Genomic DNA, 26,314 nt, shown 5'->3' on the forward strand with positions numbered 1-26,314 from the left:
ATAAATAACATGAGATAATGACCCAAGACTAGAACACAGAACAGAGCAACCAGATAAGGAAGTCACAAAAATAAATTAAAGCTAAAACACTGAAAATAGGGAAACAGAGACATCAATATGTAAAAGATGACAACATTAAAACAAAAAAGAGGGACTAAAAAATGTAGTCATAGATCTTTTATATGCAGAGGAAGTCAAGGCAATATAAAGAAATAAAAGAGCAGTTTAAACTTAGAAAAATAGGAGTTAATATTAAGGTAACCACAAAGGAAACTAACAATCCTACACATCAAAATAAAAAGAAAGAAAGAAGAAAGATTCAGAAAATACAAAATCAACAACAATGAAAAGAAAATACATAAAGAAAAACGACAGCACACAAAATTAAGTGGAACAAAGAAACTTGTCGACAACACACGAAAAAAGACATCAAAATGACAGCACTAAACTCATTCCTATCAATAATTACGCTGAATGCACACAGACTAAATGTACCAATAAACAGACAGAGAGTGGCAAAATGGATTAAAAAAACATGATCCATCTACATGCTGCCTACAAGAGACATACCTTTGACTTAAAGACACAAACTAAAAGGATGGGAAAATATATATCCAGCAAACAACACTCAAAAGAGAGCAGGAGTGGCAATATTAATCTCTGACAAAATAGACTTTAAAGTAAAATCCACCACTAAGGATAAGGAAGAACACTATATAATGCTTACAAGATCAATATACCAGGAAAACATAACCATAGTAAATATATATGCACCCAATGACCAGGCTCCAAAATACATAAGACAAACTCTAACAGCACTGAAAAGAGAGATAGACAGCTCCACGATAATAGTAGGAGACTTCAACACACTGCTTTTGATGAAGGACAAGAACAACCAGAAAGAAGCTCAATAAAGAAACAAAAGATCTAAATGCCACAATCAACCATCTTGACCTCATAAACATATACTGAACATTCCACACAACAGCAGCCAAATATACTTTCTTTTCCAACACACAAGGAACATTCTCCAGAATGGACCACACATTAGGCCATAAAGCAAACCTTAACAGAATCCAAAGCATCGGAATATTACAAAGCATCTTTTCTGACCATAAAGCCATAATAGTAGAAATCAATAACAGAAAAAGCAAGGAAAAAAGAATCAAACACACGGAAACTGAACACCACCTTGCTCAAAGACTACTGGGTTATAGAAGAAATTAAGGATGTGTCTTAGTCATCTAGTGCTGCTGTAACAGACATACCACAAGTGGATGGCTTTAACAAAGAGAAATTATTCTCACAGTCCAGTAGGCTACAAGTCCAAATTCAGGGCATCAGCTCCAGGGGAACGCTTTCTCTGTCAGCTCTGCAGGAAGGCCCGTGTCATCAATCTTCCCTTGGTCTGGGAGCTTCTCTGCGCAGGAACCTCAGGTCCAAAGGACGCGATCTGCTCCTGGCACTGCTTTCTTGGTGGTATGAGGCTCCCGTGTGTCTCTGCTTGCTTCTCTCTTTTATATCTCAAAAGAGATTGTCTTAAGACACTATCCAATCTTGTATAGTTCATCAGCATAACCGCTGTTAATCCATTTTATTACATCATAGTGATTGAATTTAAAACACATAAGGAAATCACATCAGATTACAAAATGGTACACAATTATACAGTACTGGTAATCATGACCCAGCCAAGCTGACAGATATTTTTGGAAGACACAATTCAATCCATGACAGGATGGAATACATAAATTCAAAGAATCATGTAAGAATGGAAACATATCTTACCAGAACCTTTGGGACACAGCAGAAGCAGTGCTCAGAGGTCAGTTTACAGCAATAAATGCATACATGCAAAAACAAGAAAGGGCCAAAATCAAAACATTAACCCTACAACTCGAACAAGCAGAAAGAGAGCAGCAAAAGAAGCCCTCAGGCACCAGAAGAAAGGAAATATTAAGAATTAGAGCAGAATTAAATGAAATAAAGAATAGAAAAACAATTGAAAGAATTAACACCACCAAAAGCTGGTTCTCTGAAAAGATCAACAAAATCAATAAACCACTGGCCAAACTGACAAAAGAAAAACTGGAGAGGAAGCAAATAACCCGAATGAGAAATCAGACGGATGATATCACAACAGACCCAACTGAAATTAGAAGAACCATAACAGAATACTATGAAAAACTGTACTCTAACAAATTTGAAAACCTAGAGGAAATAGACACATTTCTAGAAACTCACTACCTACCTAAACTAACACAAACAGAGTAGAACAACTAAATACAACTACAACAAAAGAAGAGGTTGAAAAGGTAATTAAAAGACTTGCAACAAAAAAAAGCCCTGCCCAGACGTTTTCTCTGGAGAATTCTACCACACTTTCAGAGGAGAGTTAACACCACTACTACTAACGGTATTTCAAAGCTTAGAAAAGGATGGAATTCTCCCAAACTCATTCTATGAAGCCAGCATAACCCTGATACTAAAACTAGGTAAAGACACCACAAAAAAAGAAAATTGCAGACCAATATCCCTCATGAACACTGACACAAAAATCCTCAACAAAATTCTAGCCAAAAGAATTCAACAACATATCAAAAAAAAAAAAATTCACCATGATCAAGTGGGATTTGTAACGGGTATGCAAGGATGATTACTAGAAAAATAATCAATATAATCCATCACATAAAACAAAAGACAAGAACCACACGATCTTATCAAACAATGCAGAAAAGGCATCTGACAAAGTTCAACACCCATTCATGATAAAAACTCTCAGCAAAATAGGAACAGAACGGAAATTCCTCAACATAACTAAGGGCATTTACACAAAGCCAAGAGCCAACATCATCCTAAATGGACAGAGGCTGAAAGCATTCTTCTTGAGAATGGGAACCAGACAAGTATGCCCTTTACCACTACTCTTATTCAACATTGTGCTGGAGGTCCTAGCCACAGCAATTAGGCTAGAAAAAGAAATAAAGGATATCCAAATTTGTAAGGAAGAAGTAAAAAGTATCTCTATTTGCAGATGATATGCTCCTATACGCACAAAACCGCAAAGAATCCACCAGAAAACTACTGGAACTAAGAGATTTCAGCAAAGTATCAGGATACACAATAAACATACAAAAATCAGTTGGATTCCTCTACACCAACAAAGAGAACTTTGAAGAGGAAATCACCAAATTAATACCATTTACAATAGCCCCCAAGAAGATAAAATACTTAGGAATAAATCTAACCGGAGACGTAAAAGACCTATACAATGAAAATTACGAGACACTACGGCAAGAAACCAAAAGAGATCTGCATAAGTAGTAAAATATACCTTGCTCATGTATAGGAAGACTCAACACTGTGAAAACGTCAATTCCACCCAAAGCGATCTACAGATACAATGCAATCCCGATCCAAATTCCAACAGCATTTTTTAGAGATGGAGAAACAAATCACCAACTTCATATGGAAAGGGAAAAGTCCCCAGATAAGTAAAACATTACTCAAGAAGAAGAATAAAGTGGGAGGCTTCACACTACCTGATTTTAGAACCTACTATACTGCCACAATAGTCAAAACAGCCTGGTACTGGTACAACAACAGATACACAGACCAATGGAACAGAATTGAGAATCCAGACGTAAATTCATCCACCAACAAGCAGCTAATATTTGACAAAGGCCCAAAGCCCGTTAATTGGGGAAAAGACAGTCTCTTTAACAAATGGTGCTGGTATAACTAGATATCCATTTGCAAAAAACTGAAAGAAGACCCATACTTCACACCATGCACAAAAACTAACTCAAAATGGATCAAAGACCTAAACATAAAATCGAAAACTATAAAGACCATGGAAGAAAAAATAGGGACAACGCTAGGAGCCCTAAGACATGGCATAAACAGAATACAAACCATAAGTAACAATGCACAAACAACAGAAGAGAAACTAAATGGCAGCTCTAAAAATCAAACACTTATGCTCATCAAAAGACTTCACCAAAAGAGTAAGAAGACAACCTACAGACTGGGAAAAAATTTTTGGCTACAACGAATCAGGTCAGTATTTAATCTCTAAAATCTACAAGATACTGTAAGACCGCAAAAACGAAAAGACAAACGACCCAATTAAAAAATGAGCGAACAATATGAACAGGCACTTAGCCAAAGAAGATATTCAGGCAGCTAACACACACGAGAAAATGCTCATGATCATTAGCCGTTAGAGAAATGCAAATCAAAACTACAGTAAGATACCATTTCACCCCAACAAGGCTAGCATTAATCCAAAAAACACAAAATAATAAATGTTGGAGAGGTTGTGGAGAGACTGGAACACTTATACACTGTTGGTGGGAATGTAAAATGGTACAACCACTTTGGAAATCGATTTGGCACTTCCTTAAAAAGCTAGAAGTAGAAGTACCATATGATTCAGCAATCCCACTCCTTGGAATATATGCTAGAGAAATAAGAGCCATCACACAAAAAGATATACGCACACACATGTTCATTGCAGCACTGTTCACGATAGCAAAAAGATGGAAATAACCTAGGTGCCCATCAATGGACAAACTGATAAACAAATTACGGTCTCTTCACACAGTGGAATACTATGCAATGATAAAGAACAATGATGAATCTTATAACATCTTATAACACGGCGGAATCTGGAAGGCATTATGCTGAGTGAAAATTCAGTAAGTCGCAAAAGGTCAAATATTGTATAAGAACTCAAGAAAATTTTTAACCCACAAAAAAAATTCTTTGATGGTTACGAGGGTGGGGAGGGAGGGAGAAGGGTATTCACTAGCTAGACAGTAGACAAGAATTATCTCAGGTGAAGGGAAGGACAACACACACTACAGGGGAAGTAAGCACAACTGGACTAAACCAAAAGCTATGAAGTTTCCTGGATATAACCAAACACTTCGAGGGACAGAGTAGCAGGGGTGGGGGTGTGGGAGCATGCTTTCAGGGGACATCTAGATCAACTGGCATAAGAAATTTTATTAAGAAAATGTTCCCCATCCCATTTTGGTGAGTGGTGTCTGGGGTCTTAAGAGCTAGTGAGCAGCCATCTAAGATGCATTAATTGGTCCCAACCCACCTGGAGCAAAGAAGAATGAAGAACATCAAAGGCGTAAGGAAAATATTAGCCCAAGAGACAGAAAGGGCCACATAAACCAGAGACTCCATCAGCCTGAGACCAGAAGCTACCACCGATGACTGCCCTCACGGGGAACACAACAGAGAGTTCCTGATGGAGCAGGAGAAGAGTAGCGTGCAGAACTCAAATTCTAATAAAATGACCAGACTTAATGGTTTGACTGAGACTGGAGGGGCCCCAGAACACACGGCCCCTGGACTCTCTGTTAGCCCAAAACTAAAACCATTCGCAAGGCCAACTCTTCAGACATAGACTGGACTATGAGATACAAAATGATACTTGTGAAGAGTGTGCTTCTTAGCTCAAGTAGATACATGAGACTAAATGGGCAGCTCCTGCCCAGAGGCGAGATGAGAAGGCAGAGAGGGTCATGAGCTGGTTGAATGGACGTAGGAAATCCGAGATGGAAAGGAGGAGCGTGGTGTGACAGTATAGGGAGAGCAGCTAGGGTCACATAACAATGTGTGTATAAATTTTTGTATGAGAAACAAACTTGAACTGTAAACTTTCATTTAAAGCACATAAAAAAAAAGAAATCAAACAAACGACAGTTTAGCTCAACTAGTAAAAAAAATGTCTGACTTGAGACGGGGACAGGAAAGCTAGCGATAGGGAACCCAAGGTTGATTAAGGACAGTGTTGACATGTAGTGGGGTTGTTAACCATTGTCATAGGGCAACATGTGTACTGATTAATGAGAAACTACTGTGTTCTGTAAACCTTCATCTAAAGTGAGAATAGCAGCACAACTGGAAGAACATAATCGATGTCACTGAATTGTGCATGTAGAAATTTTTGAAACAGTTATCTTTAGCTACAAATATTTTCACCAAAAAAAAAAAAAAAGGTCGAGAAGGGAGAGGGTTGACAAGTCACGGAGTTGTTAACCAATGTCATAAAACAATATGTGTACTGACTGTTTAATGAGAAACTATTTGTTCTGTAAACCTTCACCTAAAGTACAATTAAAAAAAAAAAAAAGTCTGCCTTGAGCATTATGCTCTTTTAAGAACTATCTATATGGGATCAAACTGACAACAGAAACTCAAAAAGATTAGATAGGAACCTTAGAGGGCAGTGAGTTTATGTTAATGGAGAGGAACGACTCAGAAAAGGGGGGTAAGAATGGTTATATAACTTGAAGAATGCAATCAATGTCACTATGGTACATACAGAAACTGCTGAATTGGTATATGTTTGGCTGTGTATATTCTCAACAACAACAACAAAATAAATAAAATTCTAAAAAAAGAAAGAAAGAAAAGAAAACCCTACGGAGCACAGCTCTACTCTGACACATATGGGGTTGCCATGAGTCAGAGTTGTCTCAATGGCAACTGGTACTGGCATCATCGGGGGAAACCTGATAAAGAGTACAGGGGATCCCTATGTCTTGCAACCACATGTGAATGTACAATTACCTCAAAATAAAAAGTTTAATTACAAAAAAAGGTAACCACGGCCTCTACTAGACTGAGTCCAGTACAACGAGATGGTGCCCAGCTACCACCACTGACTGCTCTGATTGGGATCACAACAGAGGGTCCTGGACAGAGCTGGAGAAAAATGTAGAACAAAATTCTAACTCACAAAAAAAGACCAGACTTACTGGCCTGACAGAGACTGGAGAAACCCCGAAAGTATGGCCACCGGACACCCTTTTAGCTCAGTAAAGAAGTCACTCCCGAAGTTCACCCTTCAGTCAAAGATTAGACAGCCCCATAAAACAAAACGTGACTAAAGGGGCACAACAGTCCACGGACAAAGACTAGAAGGCCAGAGAGGACAGGAAAGCAGGTAATAAGGAACCCAAGGCGAGAAGTGAGAGTGTTGAGATGTCGTGGGGTTGTTAATCATGGTCATAAAACAATATGTGCACTAACTGTTTAATGAGAAACTATTTGTTCTGTAAACCTTCATCTAAATGAATTAAAAAAAAAAAAGTAACATGTTCCTTGTAACAGTAAAACAATAGTAGTCTGTGGATAATCTCCCTCCCACACGCTTCTAAACCCACCCTCTTGAGATAACCATACAAATTCACTGCTCATACAAGTACGTATATATACCTAACAGTTTCTGGGTTTTGTATCGGGCCTCATTCATATACACCACATATTACCCGGCAGCCTATCTTTTTCATCTATCACTATATCACAGAGAGCTAAAAAATAATTTTTTTAAACGTCAAGCAAGGTATTGAATATTTTCTGACTAGAGCAAACCAGGCAGATATTTTCCGTGCTAACCGAGGATAGCTGAGTCAGCCATATTCAGTGAGAGTAAAAGACAGAGTGTGCAATACAGAAGTAGCATTCTAAAGGAATCTGTGAAAAAATAAAAAGATCTGCAATAACACAAGGTCTTCAGCAGCTACTCTAGGATCCCCCCCACCCCCTCCATGAACTACACTGTGGACCCACAAAGGAAGAAACACTAAATAATTTCTTTTCAGCAGAAAATTGCAAGGAGGAATAATTCTCCCATGTATTCATGCCATATTAACAAGCTTTTCTGTAAATATATTCCTCTTTCAGGCAGAAGTGCAAAATGTATTGTTGATAATTTAAAAACCCATCCATTTGTAGTAATAGCTACTATCATTATTAGGTGTTAATGCCATCTATATCCTATCTCTAAAGTCCCCTCCCACCTCACTCCCATTTTATAGACAAAAACCTAACACGATGTGAATTAACAAGACTGAAGAGCTAGTAAGTGGTAAAGGTGTGATTCAAAGCTACAAAGCTGGTGCTTTTTTCACTTCATCAGGTTTTCCTATATTACCACATACCAACAGATGAGAATTGAATAAACTCAACAAGTAAACTTAGGCACATGCTATTTTCTAAAGGTATCTGCTGCCTTTGGTTCAACTTTTATTATTTTTTTTTCATTTTGCATATTTCTAGGCTGGTGGCACAGTGGTTAAAGTGCCCGGCTGCTAACCAAAAGGTTGGCGGTTCAAACCCACCAGCCGCTCCGTGGAAGAAAGATGTGGCAGTCTGTTTCTGTAAAGATCTGTAAAAATCTGTAAAGATTTACAGCCTTAGAAATTCTATGGGGCAGTTCTACTCTGTCCTATAGGAACTGACTCGACAGCATGTAACAACAACATGAATCAGAATCGACTTGACGACTGTGGGTATACTACGTGTCAAGCCACATTGTAGGTGACAGGGACAGAGAAGTAAAAAGAAAAGAAAACATCTCCAACCTTAAAGAGCTTTCAGTCTAATGGGGAGGCACCTGCAATATACTGTAGCCACTGTACTGAAATGTGGCAAGTGTTATCCTCCAGGAAGTACAAAGAATCCAGGTATCCTCCCAAAAGCAAATGATAATCTCTCACATTAGCTTCCTTCCAATACAAGTGTTCTAGTTTGAGTTCTGCTGATATTCTACATGCAAAAAAAAAAAAACACCATTACCATCTAGTCGATTCCAACTCATAGCAACCCTATAGGACAGAGTATAACTGCCCCATAGGACTTCCAAAGCTGTAAATCTTCACAGAAGCAGACTGCCACATCTTTCTCCGGTGCAGTGGCTGGTGAGTTTGAAACACCAACCTTTTGGTTACACAGCTTAGCGCTTTAACCACTGTGCCACCAAGTGTCCTTTAATATTCTACAAGCCACATACCTTCCCCTTCTTGATCCCTGGGCAAAAGGTCCTCAACGTCCTTCTATATAAAACACTGCACTGGACGTGTTGAATAAGTATAAACCAAAACTTGCCAGCTTAAGTCAGCACAAAGCTCCTTCCCTAAAAAGAATGCTGCAATTTTTGGAAATTCTGGCAATGAAACTGTGTTTAATTTTTTGGTCAAATTATAGACATACAGAGTTAAAAGTGATTTAGACATCATTTTGAACATAAGATCTAGAAAAGTTAAGTTGACTTGTCCATTGTTACATGACTTACTAAGGTTCCATAAGAACCCACATCTCTCAAGTCACTGTATGGAGTTCCTTACCAGTGCTGTTTCCTTTAAGTCCAATGATAATGAACTTAATGAAGTTAAAGTGTTCTCATTTCATCAATGACAGATGTATCCATGAATAGTCACAGCAGTTTAGAGACTAAATTAATCAAAAACAAACATGCTAAACACCCACCGCAAGGTACACACAGTAGGTAATGGACTGCCTATTCTTGATATGGCAGAAGCTTTTCAGGCATTTGGGAGGGGAATGTCAATATACCCTAAAAAAGCTGCCACCACCACCATCATCATCGTTAGCAATAGCTAGTGTTTTGGCAATGTCTACTATGAGTTAGTCACTTTACATGTTATTTCAGATCCTTACAGCCACTCTTAAAAGGTAAATGTTACAATCCCCATTTCACATTTTCAGGCACCAGGTTTAGAGAATTAAGTGCCCTCAAAACCCAGAGATACCCAGGAGTTAGGCAAGGATTCAAATTCAGAGGCCATACTCTTTGTCCAGTATACCACACGGCCTAAAGACAGAAAAATTGTACTGCAGGTCCGGCCGTGAAATCATCACTTCAAACATTGACATAATTTCATAACTAGCAGTAATGTAACTTGGCCATTCTTTCCATTGTTAGGTTGGTTTAACTAATTTTCTTTCACTATTCCTCAGATGACTGGTTTCCCAGATTTGTTTGCTTTTTTAAAGCAGCAGAATCCTTTTTCCAAAAGAAATCTTATATATGAAAATACCAAAATATAAAACAAATAAAAGTAGGGCTGCTCTGGTTTAAGCAGGGAGGGAGAATCAAAATTCTTCCTTACTCTCATGGCCACCCCTTAGGCACCTCCAAGGAACACAGTGGAAAACACTGGCTTAAAAGAGAAGATTTTGCCTTCTCCATCTCAGTTCTGCCATTCACCAGCTATATAACCTCTGGCAAGAAAAGATTCTCACTTTTTCTTGCCCTATACAACAGAGATACCACCATCTACTCTGTAGGTTTGTTATAACTAATAAATGGAAGAACAAACATAAAATTCTCGGCACATGGTAAGCATTGAAAAGTTGGCTCCCCTCTATTTTAGCCTACCGTTGTAACAGCTGTTGCTGATTCAATAAAGCTCAATAAATATATTTGATGATATTCTCAGGAGCAGGGAAATGAACAAATGAGTAAGTGCTCCCAAAATTCAACTAAAATAAATAAACCTAATAAAGTTTTCTTTAAAGGTATCAGTGGTAACCCTTTCCAGCTTAGCCTTCAGTTAGTCAATGACCCGATGACCCCAAGTGAGATTTTGATTACAGACGAGATTCCTTTGAGATACTTTAATGTAGACACTAACTGTGAAATGGATGAGTTAATGTTGTTCTGAGTACCTTAACTTTGGCATTTCCTGAGCTGAGCAATTAAGCTGGCAACTTAATATTGCATTTAATGAGTATTTTTATGTTCATGTCCTACACCAAAATAATTTAATGTTCATTTGCCCATCTTCTGGGCTTCTATTCCTTCAGGCACCACAAACCAAAAATACATCTACGTCAGGTGCTCCTTCACCCAAGCAATTTTAACCTGGCCCCTGCCTAAACTAGTCATTAAGAATCTATTACCTTAATCTGTTACTGATCATGTGTTCCCATTTCTTCTACATGTGTAACCAGAGACCAAAGCAATTTTTACAGAAAAGAGATTCTCAGTCCCAATCTAAACCCAGCCAACAACTCTCAAATCACACACTCTATGGTAGCTACAGATGTTGGCTTTGATCCTTATGGCTTAGGAAGAATCGTAACACTGCTATATCATACAGTTAAGAAAAGATTTGCTTAGGGCAAGGAACAAGTCCCTAAGCATTCAATAAAGGCATGGGAGCCAAGATGATTTAGAATGCTAATCTCATATTTTACTGGGAGATCTGAACAATTTACCTACTCTACACTGATTATTTCTTCATGAGAAAAATGAAAATATACCTATTAAGATTCCAGAGATGCTGTTTTGATTAACCATAGAACAATTACGCCCTGGGATTACCAAGGACCTCAGCAAGTCACCTTGGTCATCTCCCTCATTTCTAAATAAACTCACACCTAAATCATCCTAGAAGGTAGTAATGAAGTCTCTGGGGAAGACATTACACAACCTTCCTTGGCAACATTCCAATAGCTTGTAGTCAGGAATTTCTTTCTAATATGAAATCTATATTCCTTCTGTTGCAATTAAAACACATTCCCTCTGCTCTGTCCTTTATGGAAAGAAAACATCTGCTTAACACCACCGGAACAATATTCCTTCAAGAGATTATAAAATACAGCAGGCTACTTCAAACAGCTTCATGTAAAAGCAACATGGCTTTAAATGGGTCACCTTAGACAAAGACCATGATTAAGAGTCCTAAATTCCCAGTTTCATCACTGACTTGCTCTGAAGATGATAGGAAGTAAAAAAGATGCAGATGCTGTGCTTCAATTATCCCATTAGTAATATGCAAATAGTAAAACCAGAATGTTAGAACTAACAGGGACAACGTCCACAAAATGTTTAGTGTTTCCCAAGAAGGTCATCGTGTAAAATTCTAGGTAGGATGGTAGCCAAAATGTTTAATATTATCTCAATACATGTAATTAGACCCTGGGTGAAGAATAGGTAAATGGGAAACAAAACAGAAAGCAAAATAAAGTCTAGAGTTTCATCACAATTGTAAAGCATACTACATGGAAATAAGAGCCAAAAAATAAATGAATGAATAAAAAGATAAATTAAGTAAACAAGCAAGCACCTCAGCTAATTAACTATAGTAACAATGACCACAGGAAAGCAATAAGAAAAAAGAAAGATAAGGAATATAAAGTTTAAAAGCCTATAATACCAAAACCAGGGTTTCCATTAAACAGGTAGGGAGGTAAAAACAGAAAGGATTAAGATAGGGAAGTTTAAAAGTATATAAAATGTACATAAACCTAAGAATAAGATGACTTACAAGGCCAACATGTACGAAGCCCTGGTGGCGCAGTGGTTAAGCACTCGGCTGCCAACCAAAAGGTCAGCAGTTTGAATCCACCAACCACTCCACAGAGAAAGATGTGGCAGTCTACTTCTGTAAAGATTACAGCCTTGGGAACTCTATTGGGCAGTTCTACTCTGTCCTATAGGGTCACTATGAGTCGATATCAACTCCACAGCAATGGGTGTGGTTTAACGTCAACCTATAAAGACCATGAGAATCATTACTTTCACCAATGTCAGCCTATAAAGACCACGAGAATCATTACTTTCACCATCCTACAAATATCCTCAATCCTTTGCCACCTTCTCCTTTAATATAACCTCCTGACAAGACATCAAGGCTAAACAGCCAAGGACACAAAGATGAAGTATGGTTCCTATCATCATAGACCTTACTGTCTTGTGGCTGTTACTTCTTATGGAGAGACAGACACACTAATAATTAAAATATACAGACCATCTCTACTTCTTCCCTTCCCATTCCTTAAACCCACCTCAGTCTGGCTTCTGCCTCTACATTCCTCACCATTGCTCTTGCTATGATCAATGACCTCAATGTTGCTAAATCCAACAAAATACAGTTGATCATCACCTTCTTGAAACATGCTCCTCTCTCAGTTTTTGTAATAACACTTCCTTCCTGGATTTTCTATTAAATTCATTCCTTGGAGCTTGGTCCTGAGCATTCTCCTCCTCCTACTCTTTACTTTTCTCTAGGTGATCTCATCCATTTTCCTTGACTGTAAATACTATCTATATACCAACAGCATCCAGATTTATACTTCCAGGACCACTTCTGAGCATCACCCTGGATATCCAACAGCTTACTTGATTCTCTACTTGTATACTTTCACAGGTATATTTAGCCTGACTAAAAGTGAGGTCTTCATTCCACTCCCGAACTCCAGTCAAAATCTGCTCCACCTCCAGTGTTTCCATCTCAGAAACAGCACCTTCGTCTACCCAAATACTATGCCAGAAATCTGGGAATCATACTTGACACCTCCCTCTTCCTACACATCCAATCCATCATTAAGTCTTGCCTGTACTAATTCTAAAATATTTACTGAATCTTTCCACTTCTTTCCATTTCCACTGCCTACAGCCTAATCCAACCGTCATCATCTTTTGCCTGGACTACTATATACCTAACTAGACTTCCTCCACTTCTTTTTCCAAAACCACTCCCCACAATGAGCCAAGGAATCTTATAAAATCATACAGTAGATCATGACACACATGCTTAAAACCTTCAAAAGCTTCCAATTATACTTAGGATAAAAATCCTCCCTCCTCACTGATCACTATATTCCACCAATACCATTCTTCTTTCAGTTTCTCAAATGTGCCAAGTTCTTTTCCACCTTCAAGGCTTTTGTACATGCCTTCCCCTTTCATCTTTCTAGTCTTTGCTTAAATATCACTTCTTCAGAGAAATCCTCCCTAAAGCCCCAATCCAATCCAGGTTACCCTACTATAATCTCTTTTTTACTTTTCCTTCATAAGATTTAACACACTTTGCAAATATACATTTATTGGCATAATTATTTGTTTACTGTCTCTCTCTCCTCTGGACTGTAATCTCTACCAGGGCATGAACAATGTCTATTTTTTTCCACTCTAGTCTTAGTATACTGGCAGTAGTTTAGAGACTCTAGAATTGTTTATGAGTCATGATGGTGCAGTGGTTAAGCACTCAGCTGCTACCGAAAAGTTGATAGCTTGAACCCACCAGCTGCTCCAGTGGTAGAAAGAGGTAGCAGTCTGCTTCCGTAAAGATTTATAGCCTTGGAAACCCTGTGGGGCAGTTCTACTCTGTCCTATAGGGTCGCTATGAGTTGGAACCAACTCGACAGCAATGGGTTTTTTAATTGTTTAAAGTAGTTTAGAATTAGCATAATTTAGCAGTTAAGAGAAAGGGATTATGGTGATAGGCTTCTTGGATTCAAATCCTGGTTCCACCACTTACCAGTTGTATGACCTTGGGCAATTTGCTTAACCTCTCTGTGCCACAATTTCCACATCTATAAAATGGGGAAATTAAAAAGAGTACCTACATCATAATCTACGAGAATTGACTCAACAGCAACAGGTTACATCATAAGGATGCTATAAATGAATCCATTGCACAGGGTACTTAGTACAATACCTAGCACCTAGTAAGCACTCAGTAGGCACTGGTGCTGATTGGCTATTTGGTATCCTCACTACCTACCACGGAGGTAGACATTCAATAAACATATACTGAATGAATGATTGAAAAATAAGACTCTGCTATAATCATTACATAGACGATTTTTAAAATGACAGAGCAGGAATATTAAAGAGGTTTAGAGAGAAAAATGTAAACAGGTAGTTAAGGCAAAGACTGAAGCAACCCACAATTTATGACTGCATAGAGTAATAAAAAACTAACTCTGCTGGATTCTTAGCCTTTATCACTGTGCAGAAAATATGTTCACTGTTCCAGAGGTTTACCTAAGGTGACCTGGTATCTCTGAGCTATTCCCTAAATATCATTCTTTTCCATTCCTTTAACCAGCTTCTTCCAAAACCTTCAAGCACCGACCACAGTTCAAATAAATGGTAAAATTCAGATGCTAGTATAGACATTTTCTATCTGTTTTCCAAAGAAATGTTCTTCTGTTCCTAAAACAGCCCTGGCCTGTTTTGCTACATATATTACAAAATCTTCAAAAATTTGTCATCCATCTTATATTAGAACTGTTTCAGACATTGTTGCTTTCTAAGTTTCTCCCTCCCAGTAAAGACTCATCCTTTTACTTAATTTGAAGGGCACTGAGGGGAAGGTAGGATAAGTGTGCTGCTTTACCTATTTCTTATTCTATTTTTCTCAAAAGCACCAAGCTTTAAGTATAGTCCTGCACCGCATAATATCTGTTCAGGCAGCATCTGACCACATATATGTCCACAGTCCTATCAAAACACTGTTATTATTATTACTATATTATTATGTTTAAGATGTTTTAGTGTATCTGGAAGTGTTTCTTCAATGTTTTTTATACATAAGAAGGTACACTATATAGTATATCGTAAGGTAGCTATGAGTTGGAATTGCCTCATCGGCAATAGGTTTAGTTTTTTTTTTTTTTGGTTTTAAGATAAACATTTGACTAACTGACATTAGATATGAACCATACCTAGCTGTTCCAACTTACATACGAATTAGTCTTAAAAACAGACTTAGGAACAGAACTCATTTGTAGTCCCGGGACTGCCTGTGTATAATACGGTGTTCACATAACATCCAAATCACATAATGTCCTATTTCACAATGGACGTTAAGCAACACATGACTCTACTTCCATTATTTGTTCTCTTTTTGAAGAACATATATAATCTCTGTCTTGTTATAATAATATTTATAATTATAGCTGGCATATATACAGAGCTATGTGCTGTTCTAAAATTTTACATATATTAAGTCATTTAACTTTTACCACAATTGTATGATATTCTACAGATGAGGAGAGGCACAGAGAGGTTAAGTAACTTGTCCAAATCACTGAGCTAGCAAGTAGTATAGCTGGGATTATGAACCCAGGCTGCTTGGCTCCAGAGTCAGTACACTATATTGTTACTCAAGAGTTTGGGAAGTCATGTTTTTCTGCCATGTTTTCCCCTGTCACCTAGACTAAAATACTCCAATTTGCTCCCCAAAACACATGAACATTAATCTCCCCTCCAACTCAGCAAAATTTCAGAAGCTTCACTTCATCAGTCCTAAAAGACAGCAATTTTGGTTCATGGGAGAATATATGTTCTATTCTGGGGAGCAGAAATAAACAAATGATGAGTCATGAAATGTGAAATTTACCTCAATTCATTCTACAGATAGAAACAGAATTCTGATAAGCAGTAGTCAAAAAAAAGTTTGCAAAATATTTTGAATTTCTTGGAAGAAGGCCACCAAACAAGATCGTAGGTATCACTATACACATACTCAAGTTAACAGCCTACATTTTCCTCTCAATTTCAACAGTTCTCCTGTCTATCCCTTTTTTATGGCTAAATACTTTGGTTTATTGCTTGCTACAAATTCACCTGAAAGCATGCATCCAACATTCAAATTCACTGAACTTAACTTTCAAAGAATAGTTAATTTGGAAAAAAAATTATAAATGAGAACTAATTAAATTCAGGTCACATTAGAGGTAAAACATTAAACTCATCAGTCAAGCACACTGGATAGTTATCCTTTACTATGCTAAATCCAATGCCATCATACATTAAGTGACAGACCAATATTATATGTAGCAATCTGAATGAAGACTTCCATTATGATAGCAGCAGAACTTTAATTTCCTGAATCACAGTATGTCGTGATTTCAATTTTTTAGGTAGATTAAGGATGCCATGATTGAATACTCCAATCCCAGGGCACACCAGGTACCCTTCTTGCTCTTTTATCCCGGTCTCTGTCAGCCCTTGTCTATTTCTTTCAGTGCTCTTATTTCAGCCTAAATTTTATTTAACAGATACCTTGTCAAGTATGCTCCCCACTGGAATAAACTTAATGAGAGCATGAACCATCATGTCTACCTTTGTGTTCCAACATCTAATTAGTATTCAGTAAACATCCGCTAGATGAATTAAGTCTGAGAAGGTAAGCGTTGAAACATAAAATCACAATCAAGAAATAGTTTCAAAAGGTCTGACAGAAATATTTCCTAACTCAGAAAAAACACGGTATAAGAACAATACACAATAAAGGAAGGAAAACGTCTGGGTAGAGAAGTGGAAACTATCAACTCCAAGAGCAAAGGAAGAGACAGGGAACAAGTTAGAAAAGATACAAAGTACACTAGAAAAAATACAGTTGCCATCGGGTCAATTCCTACTTGTGGTGGAGACATGTGTAACAGAGTAGAACTGCACTTCATTGGATTTTCAAGGCTGTAACCTTTTGGAGAAGGCCTGGTGGTGAAGTAGTTAAGAGCTCAGGCTGCTATTCAAAAGGTAGGCAGTTCGAATCCACTAGCTGCTCCTTGGAAACCCCATGGGGCAGTTCTACCCTGCCCTATAGGATCACTATGAGTAGGAATTGACTCAACTCAACAACACACAACAACAACCTTTTGGAAGCAGATTGCCGGGCCTTTCTATCAAGGCACCTCTGAGTGGGTTTGAACAGCCAACTTTTTGGTCAGTCATCAAGCACTTAACCATTTGTGCCACTCAGACACTCCCTTAATACACTAGAGCAGGTTTATCTAAAGATATATAAATCAAGACTAGCTGGAAAAAAGGGAGTAAATATCCTTCGTCTCACTCCATGCAGCACCTAAAACCACTGCTCTTTCACTAGCACTTCGAAGCACTTACTCTTTTCCACATATATATTAGCAATCCCCTCCAGTGCTGGTTTAACATTTTTCACCTCTGTCCTCCATGATGCAGACCTGGTGGCGCAATGGTTAAGAGCTTAGCCACTAACCTAAAGGTCAGCAGTTCGAATCTACCAGCTGCTCCTTGGAAATGCTATGGGGCAGTTCTACTCTGTTCTATAGGGTTGCTATGAATCGAAATCGACTCGACGGCAATGGGTTTGGTTTTTTTTATCTTCCATGATGGTCTGGCTTAATAATGCTTTGAAAATAGCAAATTGCCAAAGAACCTAGATGACATCTGTTAATTGTTGCTGTAAGAGAGCACAGAAGTTAACATTTGAACAGCACTTTATCTTTTTAAAGCATTTCGTGTACTTTTTTAAACAAATTATTATGACATAAGTATTACTTTTCCTATTCTCTGAATAAAAGACTCAAAATAGCATCATAGTAAAGTGAAGTGTACCAACCTTGAATTCAATTCCCTGTTCTGCTATGTAACTGCTGTGTGATCTTCGTCAAATTATGTACCCTCTCTGAGCTTCAGTATCCAAGAAGATAATACCTACCCCACAGGGCTGTTATGAGTATTAAATGGGATAATAACATAGAGCATGACACAGTAAATGCTCAATAAAGACAATAACCTTCCCTACAGTCTCTTTAAGTAATCTGCACAAGATTTCTTAGCTAGTAAGCTGGTAAGCCTAGGACTTAAACCTAGGTCTCCTGATTCCTTAATCTATTTTCTTTTTACCACATCACATTGGCAGGCTGCCACATACTACTAGACTCATAAATACTTTCTGACAATAACTGATCACAAAAATTTTATCTTTTATCAGTAACTAATTTTAGCTTCGTGAAAAGAAAGATCTAATTAACCTGGCAGGGAGGGATATGAAAAGATAAAATACAAATTATCCCCAAACCACAAGACAGGTTATAACTTCTGTACAAACAGAAATTATGACAAGAAACAGAAAGTTCTCTTTGCGTTTATGAGGAACAACTGGAGAAAGAAACAAGAATGACTATGAATTAAAGGAAATTTTTTTGCTTTTATAAACCAAACCACTGAGCAAAAAAAAAACAAAATCTGCCTCCCATTCCAAAATAACTCTATCAGGGCTGAGGCATATCTTGGAAAGAAACCTTGGTGTGCTGACAACAAAACTTTTCCTCCAATTCCTTTGAGAGAGGCAAATGCTTTATCGTAATATGGGAGGAGTGAGATAAATAGTCAACATAAACTGTCAACATTCATGAGGATCTTCGAATACCATAAATGTCTGGACTCAGCATTAATAAGCAGCATAAAGGAATATGCTCAGAAAAATAGGTTTCCTAAATTTCCTAACACACATCGAAAATATTTTGAAAATTATACAGTATAAAAATGTAAGTTGTTACTCTATTAATAAAAATAGCTAATCATTTTCAAATAATACACATAACTAATCTTTTCCAAGTGATGTACATAACTCCATTCCAGGCCAAATTCTAGATGATATTCAAAGAAACTAGCATCTTTAAGAATCCTCAAGAACTTTCTTACTAAAAGATAGAATAATTCAATCACATTCTGAACCTATACATTTCTGAAAGGAAATCCCACAAGAGACCCCTATCTGACACTGACAGAACAAAACAAGATTTGATGAAGTAAGTTAAAAAGTGAGTGAATTTCTATCATAAAGCAAAGAAGTAGGCAAGATGCTGATAAACTCTATCCCTGTAAACCCCACCACTAAATTTTTTATCCTTAAGTCATCTTCAATTATTTTCTATAGAAACATAACAAAATGTTCCTAACATTTCTTCATGACACTCATAGTAACCTCCACTTACTATTTAGCATTTATTAGGCACCACTAAGATACTACATGTAACTCTAAATTCTATGCAGAACCTACCAATCATTAATGGACAGTATCGCTTCCTTCTCTATGTTCTTTCCTCTGATATAAATTCTCTTCTACCATAAAGCCTTCTTTTTCAAAGAATACACATTCTCAACCTAACTTCTCAATCTAGATTCTCCATATAGTCTGGTGGTTCTTCATTAATCCTTTTCTGGGAGGACTGAGGTCCTAGTAACTAGAAACACTCATGATCAAGGGCCTTTCATTTAAATCTTGCTGACCCCACAAAAAAATCAGAGGAAAGAAAAAATCTTTCCAACACTCACATGAGTATTCTAGAATTGTGCAGAGTCATAAACTTGTATAATTTCCATTCAAGGACCAGGAATTTAATCAGTTCTCCCTTAAAAGCATTCTCCTAATGATTCTACATACTATGGAAACTTATCCAACCTAGATTGACCTCTATGCCAATTATTTTTTTCAACAAAGAAGTTACACAAATTAGGATCATAATACCGAATTCAATGAAAATAAAATGGATAAGAATAAGTAACTCCCCAAATTTCCCAAGTTTGAAGAGAAACATAACAGAGTTCCCAGAACGTCAACCTTCAATTTAAACACCTCAATATTTGAATCATTCCTACACAGTCTTTTACCTCTAGTATATGCAGTGACCACTAATCAAACATGAAAAAGTATTCCAAAAGGGACTCCTTAGGTTTCCTTTGGATACTTCCCAGAAAGCAAAACCTCAAAAGGGCAAACATCTGATTTCAAAATCTTAACCATCCTCTATTGGACACCATAGTTGAAAAAAATTTCCACTAAGAACAGGCTGAGGGAAAGGAGGAAGGAAAACGCATCTAAAGCAAATGGGACAGCAAACAAAATTATCAACCAAGAAACAAAAAGAAACTGTTATTGCTACTCTCGCTAAAATAACAGACTCTGAAAAGCAAAACCAGCCAAAAGATCACAGGGTCTCTTTACTTCTGAAGTCACCAGTAACAGAATCTATATTCCTAGGAAGAGGGGACCACAGACAATCAAACGACAAATCACTATGCATAGAGTAGTAACTGGTAAAACGAAAAAAGGTGAACCGGTAAAAGACAAAAAAGTGACTTACGGTGCCTTTAAAGATCTGCCGGGGATATGGGGAAAACTCACGTCCCAGACCTCAGCCTCAGTTTCCCTACCCAAAAAAGGCGAGAAAATGACACTTCGCTCCGAGGAGCCAGAGGGCCTCGTTCCACACGCTTCCACCTACTCAAGGGTCCCTTCAAAGGCCGGACTCAGAGGGGGTCCCCAGTGCAATTGAATCATGACACCCGGAGCCTTAGGAGGGGGGAAAACGAGAAAGGGAGGAGGGTCAAAGTGCGCAAATATTTATCCGTTCCTGGAAAGTGATTTTCCCCCGACATCGGGGGCGCGGACACCCACCCTAGACCCAACATTCCCTCCCTAAGGAACCACACCGGGCAGCCCCAGCATCTCTCCCTCCTTCCGGCTTCTCCTTCAGTTCCCTGACGCCTCTCCGGCCGCGCCCCCGAACGCAGCCCGACAGCCCCTCCGCTGGCCGAGTCTCGGCCGCGGGTCCGCCCGCCCACCCTCTGGCCCCAAGGTCTTCTCAACCCCGCGGCTGAAGGATGCCGGGCCGGGCCTCCCAGGCTCCTCCCGGGCCTACCTGTAAGGCGAGTGGGGGTTCGGTTTGCAGCCCAGCGAGTGGGCTAAGCCTCAAAGAGGAGGAAGGAATAGGCAGGAAGGAAGCAAGGGGTCCGTTCTACCGACCGGCGGAAGAAAGCGACTTGAGTGCGAGGCCTCGCGGGTAACTCAGCCCTCGGCCGGGCGCCGCCACCGCTCAGGAGACATCAAGCAAGAAGACGGTGCAAAAGATCACCGAACACACAAACGCCCAGACACAAATAGAGGAGCGCCTGAGCCATCGTTCAAGGCACCATAGCCGAGCGCCGAATAACAGCTCGGCTCCTTCAAGGTCCGGCTCCCGTCCAAGGCATAAATAAACAAGCCCAGATCCTAAACCTGTACTTCTGCCATTTTCTGTGTCGGTTGCCGGCTGTTTAAGTTGTTAAGACACCTGGAGTTTTTCTTGAAAGTGTTGAAAATCCAATCATAGGGCAGTAACACTTGTTGTCTAACTGTAGTTTAGCTATACAGTTCGACTACCTTATGGACTTTCAACAATATTTATCCCAATGGAGCAAATCACTTCACCTCTGGTGACCCTTAGTTTTCTCACAGAACAAAAAGATGAATGAATAATCCCTGAAATCTTCTCCAGCTCTAACATTCTGTAATTACATGGCTTTCCAGTAATACATTCACCAAAAATATATATGTATAGAGAAAGAGAGAGAATGCTAATCCAGACAGAAACAAAGTAAATAATCTCTACAAAAGCCCCTAAAGTCCCACAAGCATAGCAAGAAGCTGAGAATACCCACTGTGTCGCCTGACCTTAAATTAGGGGAAAGCCAATACATGGACCGCATTTTCTTCTATTTTCTTCGAAATGTCTAGATACTGATTTAGCTAGTCCCTGGTGACCTAGTGATTAAGAGCTCGGCTGCTAACCAAAAGGTGGGCAGTTCGCATTCACCAGCTGCTACTTGGAAACTCTATGGGTCAGTTCTACTCTGTCTTATAGGGTCACTATGAGTTGGAATCCACTCCAGAGCAACGGGTTTTTTTTTTTTTTTGAGCCAAAGGACCGTAAAACCACAGGTGTGGCTCCTACATAACGATCAAAAGTCTCTAGGTTCAGAATCTGATAAAGTATGTTGACATTTTCATGATCACAACAACGGCCTCTTTCTGAAGTCTCTTAGTACACAAATTAATATGCTTAGCACAAGTAGGGATTTATATGTACATCCTAAGTACAATTCAATAAATCACGTAGGTCACTACAAGTATGGATTATCAAGTGTGAACAGTAATACAGTCTACACTACCTCCTCCAAAGGAATAAGGAGACTTGAAGAGGAAAGGGTGTAAAAAGAAAATAAGATAGTCCCGATCCTTAAATAATTTATAATCTAATTAAAGTGAAAGAATACATCCTTACAGTATTACTTTAATTTACAATTTATTGTTACTTTTTGTATCTCCTCCTTTTAGTCAGTGAAAATACTTACAGGGCAACCCATAAAAATAATACACGGTCAAAGGATAAGACCAGCATCCATAATATGCCATACATAAGGATAAGACACTGGGCTTTTGTTGTCTATCACTGTTTTAGGGGACTTTTAAAATGAGTAAATAGTATAGCAACAATAATGAAACTCTTAAAAACAACAGCTTAAACATTTGCCTCCAAAACATAATTTAACTTGTTCATGTTCCCATAAAGTGCTTGGAAATATCCATATATAATTTTTTAAAGTTTAATTCAAGCAGAGATACAATTGTTATTATTTTGCATTGTATAGTTTCCCCTATTGAAGTTTATTAGTTTTTTTTTTAATGGTTGCACAATAGTCCATTGAGGGAATACACTGACCATGCTCCCCATTGCTGAACATTTATGTTGCTTCCAAACATTTTCTGTATAATAGGTATTGCTGCACTTAGAAAGAGGCAGTTATAACCTTATTATTTATTATTAGTTTCTATTGCACATAAACAGAGTAACTTAAGGAAGATAGGGAGTCCCTGGGTGGCACAAACAGTTAAGTGCTCAACTACTGGCCTTGGAAGACAGACCTGGCAATCTGCTTCCTAAAGGACAGAGCCTTGAGAACTCTATGAAGCAGTTCTACCCTGCACACATGGGATTGCCCTAAATTGGAATCAATTTGACAGCAACTAACAAGAAGGTAGAGGTTTATTTCTCTGTCATATAAAAGAAATCCAGAGATGTACACCCTGGGGTAGGTATGGTGGTTCAGTGTCAGACACCAGGCTCCTTCTTATCTTGTTGCTTTGCTTTCACCCAGATCCAAGATGTCTACTCAAGCTCCAGCCGTCATGACCACGTTCCAAAAAGCAGGAATCTCAGGAAGAAAAGCAGGTCTCCTAGCCGAAAAGACACGTCTTCAAACTAGCACAGGAACTTCAACTTACATCTATTTGCCAGGATTTAGTTACATAGTCATACTTAAATGTAAGGCAAGCTGGGAATTAGTCTTTATCCTGGGCAGCTATGTACTCACTGAAAGTCAAAGGCGAATGGGTACTAAGTGACAACTAAACAAGCAGTCTGCCACTTTCCTGAAGCCAAATGAGGCGTTGGCAAAGAGACCTTTCTTTCCAGTCTTCCCAGGGCTGAGTTTCCATTCCTACAATACATGCTGTCGATAAGCTTCCTTTTTTGGAAAGATTTATAGGGCATAGTGTCTAGAGCTACATCCCTGATTCAAATTTGACCCAAATTACTACATCATTTTGGGACATTTATTACAGTAATAAAAGCTAAAGAAACTGTAATTTCAAGTTTATGATAAGTTTTTGGTTTTTCAAAAGCTAGAGACTTTTATTTTGGGAAAACCACTTGAAAGTTATGCAAATGTAAATCTAAAATCATCATCTGAAAATGGAGATATTTGAGAAACTGAGACACTGTGGAGCTATACTGCTCTGTGAGATCATGAAAAAGATGGCTTATTCTGCAGGCAGAGTTGCATCTCTACAGATAAATTTCCTTTAGAGAATTGTTTCTTTTCAAGTGTGGATTTAAGCTTCAATGCGACAACAAACTACCGTTTGTTCTTATGGAGGAGTTTATGTGGATGGAAGTATTGTCCATAAGTGATCAGGAATGGAGATCCCCAAACCTACAGGACACTCCTCACACTGAAGGAAGAACTGTAAAAAAGAAATCAGGTGGGTAGAGGTAAAGATCATCCTGGGTTGTACCGCTGATGCTCTAAATATTGGCGTTAAGACTCTATAACTCATTATTGTATTGACTGTTCATTGTATTCTAATAGGATTCTCCTGGTGGAGTCATAACTTTAAAGGTAGCATGGTGCTTCCTCTGAAGTAGGGTGACCACCAGTCCTGTTTGCTTGCCCAAGACTGAGGGGTTTCCCAGGACATGGGACTTTCAGTGCTAAAACTTGACCACCCCTCTCCAAAAAAAAAAAAAAAAAAAAACCCACCGCCGTGGAGTCAATTCTGACTCAGAGCAACTGTAACAGTCCTGGGAAAACTGAGATAATTGGTCAAGCTAAGAAGGGATCTTGCCATTGTCAATCACATGGAAAGAATCTGGAAAGACTAAACCAGAAAAGGAGCCCTGGTAGCACAGTGGTTAAGAGCTCAGCTGCTAACTAAAAGGTCAGCAGTTCAAATCCACCAGCTGTTCCTTGGAAACCCTACAAGGCAGTTCTATTCTGTCCTATAGGGTTGCTATGAGTCAGAATCGACTTAATGGCAATCAGTCTTTTGTTGTTGTTGTTTAAACCAGGAAGAGAACTGGGCATGTTAGCCTAGGGGAATTGCCTGAGGGGGAGAGGAGGAGACTCGGCTCCCTACCTTGACTCTGGGATCTGGTAACAGTTCTACTGCATTCGGGGTGGCAGAAATCAAGCCTGAACCTAGGGTGAGATAACTCTGTAGCTGTTATTAAGTGCCCATCTAGTCGGTTCTGACTCAGAGTAACTCTATGTACAACAGAAAGAAACATTGCCCAGTCCTGTGCCATCCTCACAATCGTTGCTATGTTTGAGCCCATTGTTGCAGCCACTATGTCAATCCATCTCATAGAGGGTCTTCCTCTTGTTTGCTGGGAAGGTGAGGCTTATGTGAGAAAGGCAAAATTACTGACTCCCAAAACCATACCAGGAAGACGCTCAAATCTGAAATGAGGACCTCAAGCAGAGAAGCCTTCGCAGGCGATTGTATAACAAGCCCCTATGAACAAACGCTTGGCAATTTAGAAGTACAGACCTTCATCCTTCCCTGTATCACTTTGGGGAAAGTACGAACTGAAAAAATTATGGCCTGTAAAAACCCAGGTCAAAGGGATATTAAAGTTATAGATTTGGAATTATTAGGAAATAAAATACTCCCAGGGAAAAACACTGCCAGCCAGTGTCCAGTCAGTTCAGCACCTGGAAATATCTTTATTGTGCAAGTAATCGACTTGAAATTGCTTCTGAAAGCTCTCCAAGACGGCCCCTCCCACTCAGGCATGTCACCATCTAGTGAGTTAGGTTGTGAAAAATCCCAATTTTGCTTAACTGTAGTTATTTAGGGCTAAAATGCTAGGCACTTTCCATGATCACACCCCACCTTGCCACTTATAATACAGAGATGGCACGTATTCCTGATGCAATATACAGAACAGAACCACAACTTTTGGGGGGAACTCCCACCTCGGGAAGCTTAAAAAGGAAAGACTGAGAATTAAGACATTGCCTTATGAGGGAAACAAAGCAAGCCTGGGACACAAGTTAAACTTTACAAAGGAAAAAAATCTAACAGGGCACCTCTATTGCATAATGAATAGAGTTAAAGTTTCCAGTCACCTGTAATTTGTCTACTCCCACCTCAATGACATCACTGTACATATTAAATTCAGCCTTCTGCCAAATGGACCCACTCTTTAAGAGTAGGATGATGATGGAAAATAGCATTTGGAATGGAAATAAACAGCAGATAATAATCCATAATTGTTTTTAATCTGGAGGATGAGTCATCCTCAATTTATTTCCAAATTTCTTCTGTCATCAGCTGTTCATTTCTTTACTTTGAGAAAATCACCAGATTAACACTGCCAACGGCAGGTAGGAAATGACCCAAGGGGACAGTTCAGAGGTATCATGTGGTGAGTGGCTGTGAAACTGGGAACAAGACAATCCTCAAGAAAGTCTCTTTTTAAATCCAGCAAAAAATTTACACTTTCATTAGTCCATCAGGTTATTTTTATATCAGTATAATTTTAGAATAAGACTTGGTGGGGGATTATTTATTTTCTTGGGAAATTCTGTCCATCACTT

The 26,314-nt window shown here is 38.7% G+C and overlaps 1 protein-coding gene across 3 annotated transcripts in view; it reads right to left on the reverse strand.

Moving 5' to 3' along the window:
- AMBRA1 (autophagy and beclin 1 regulator 1) overlaps nucleotides 1–21,387 on the reverse strand; it is a 179,163-nt gene extending 157,776 nt beyond the window's left edge. For all 3 annotated transcript variants that reach the window (XM_023741818.1, XM_023741816.1, XM_012558870.2), the window contains exon 1: nucleotides 21,138–21,387. The gene's annotated coding sequence lies outside the window, so the exon portion shown is untranslated. The remainder of the gene's footprint in view (nucleotides 1–21,137) is intronic.
- Nucleotides 21,388–26,314: the final 4,927 nt, after the last annotated feature.

The sequence above is a fragment of the Trichechus manatus genome, unplaced genomic scaffold (genome assembly GCF_000243295.1).
Source record: "Trichechus manatus latirostris isolate Lorelei unplaced genomic scaffold, TriManLat1.0 scaffold00191, whole genome shotgun sequence".
NCBI classification, from domain to species: Eukaryota; Metazoa; Chordata; class Mammalia; order Sirenia; family Trichechidae; genus Trichechus; species Trichechus manatus.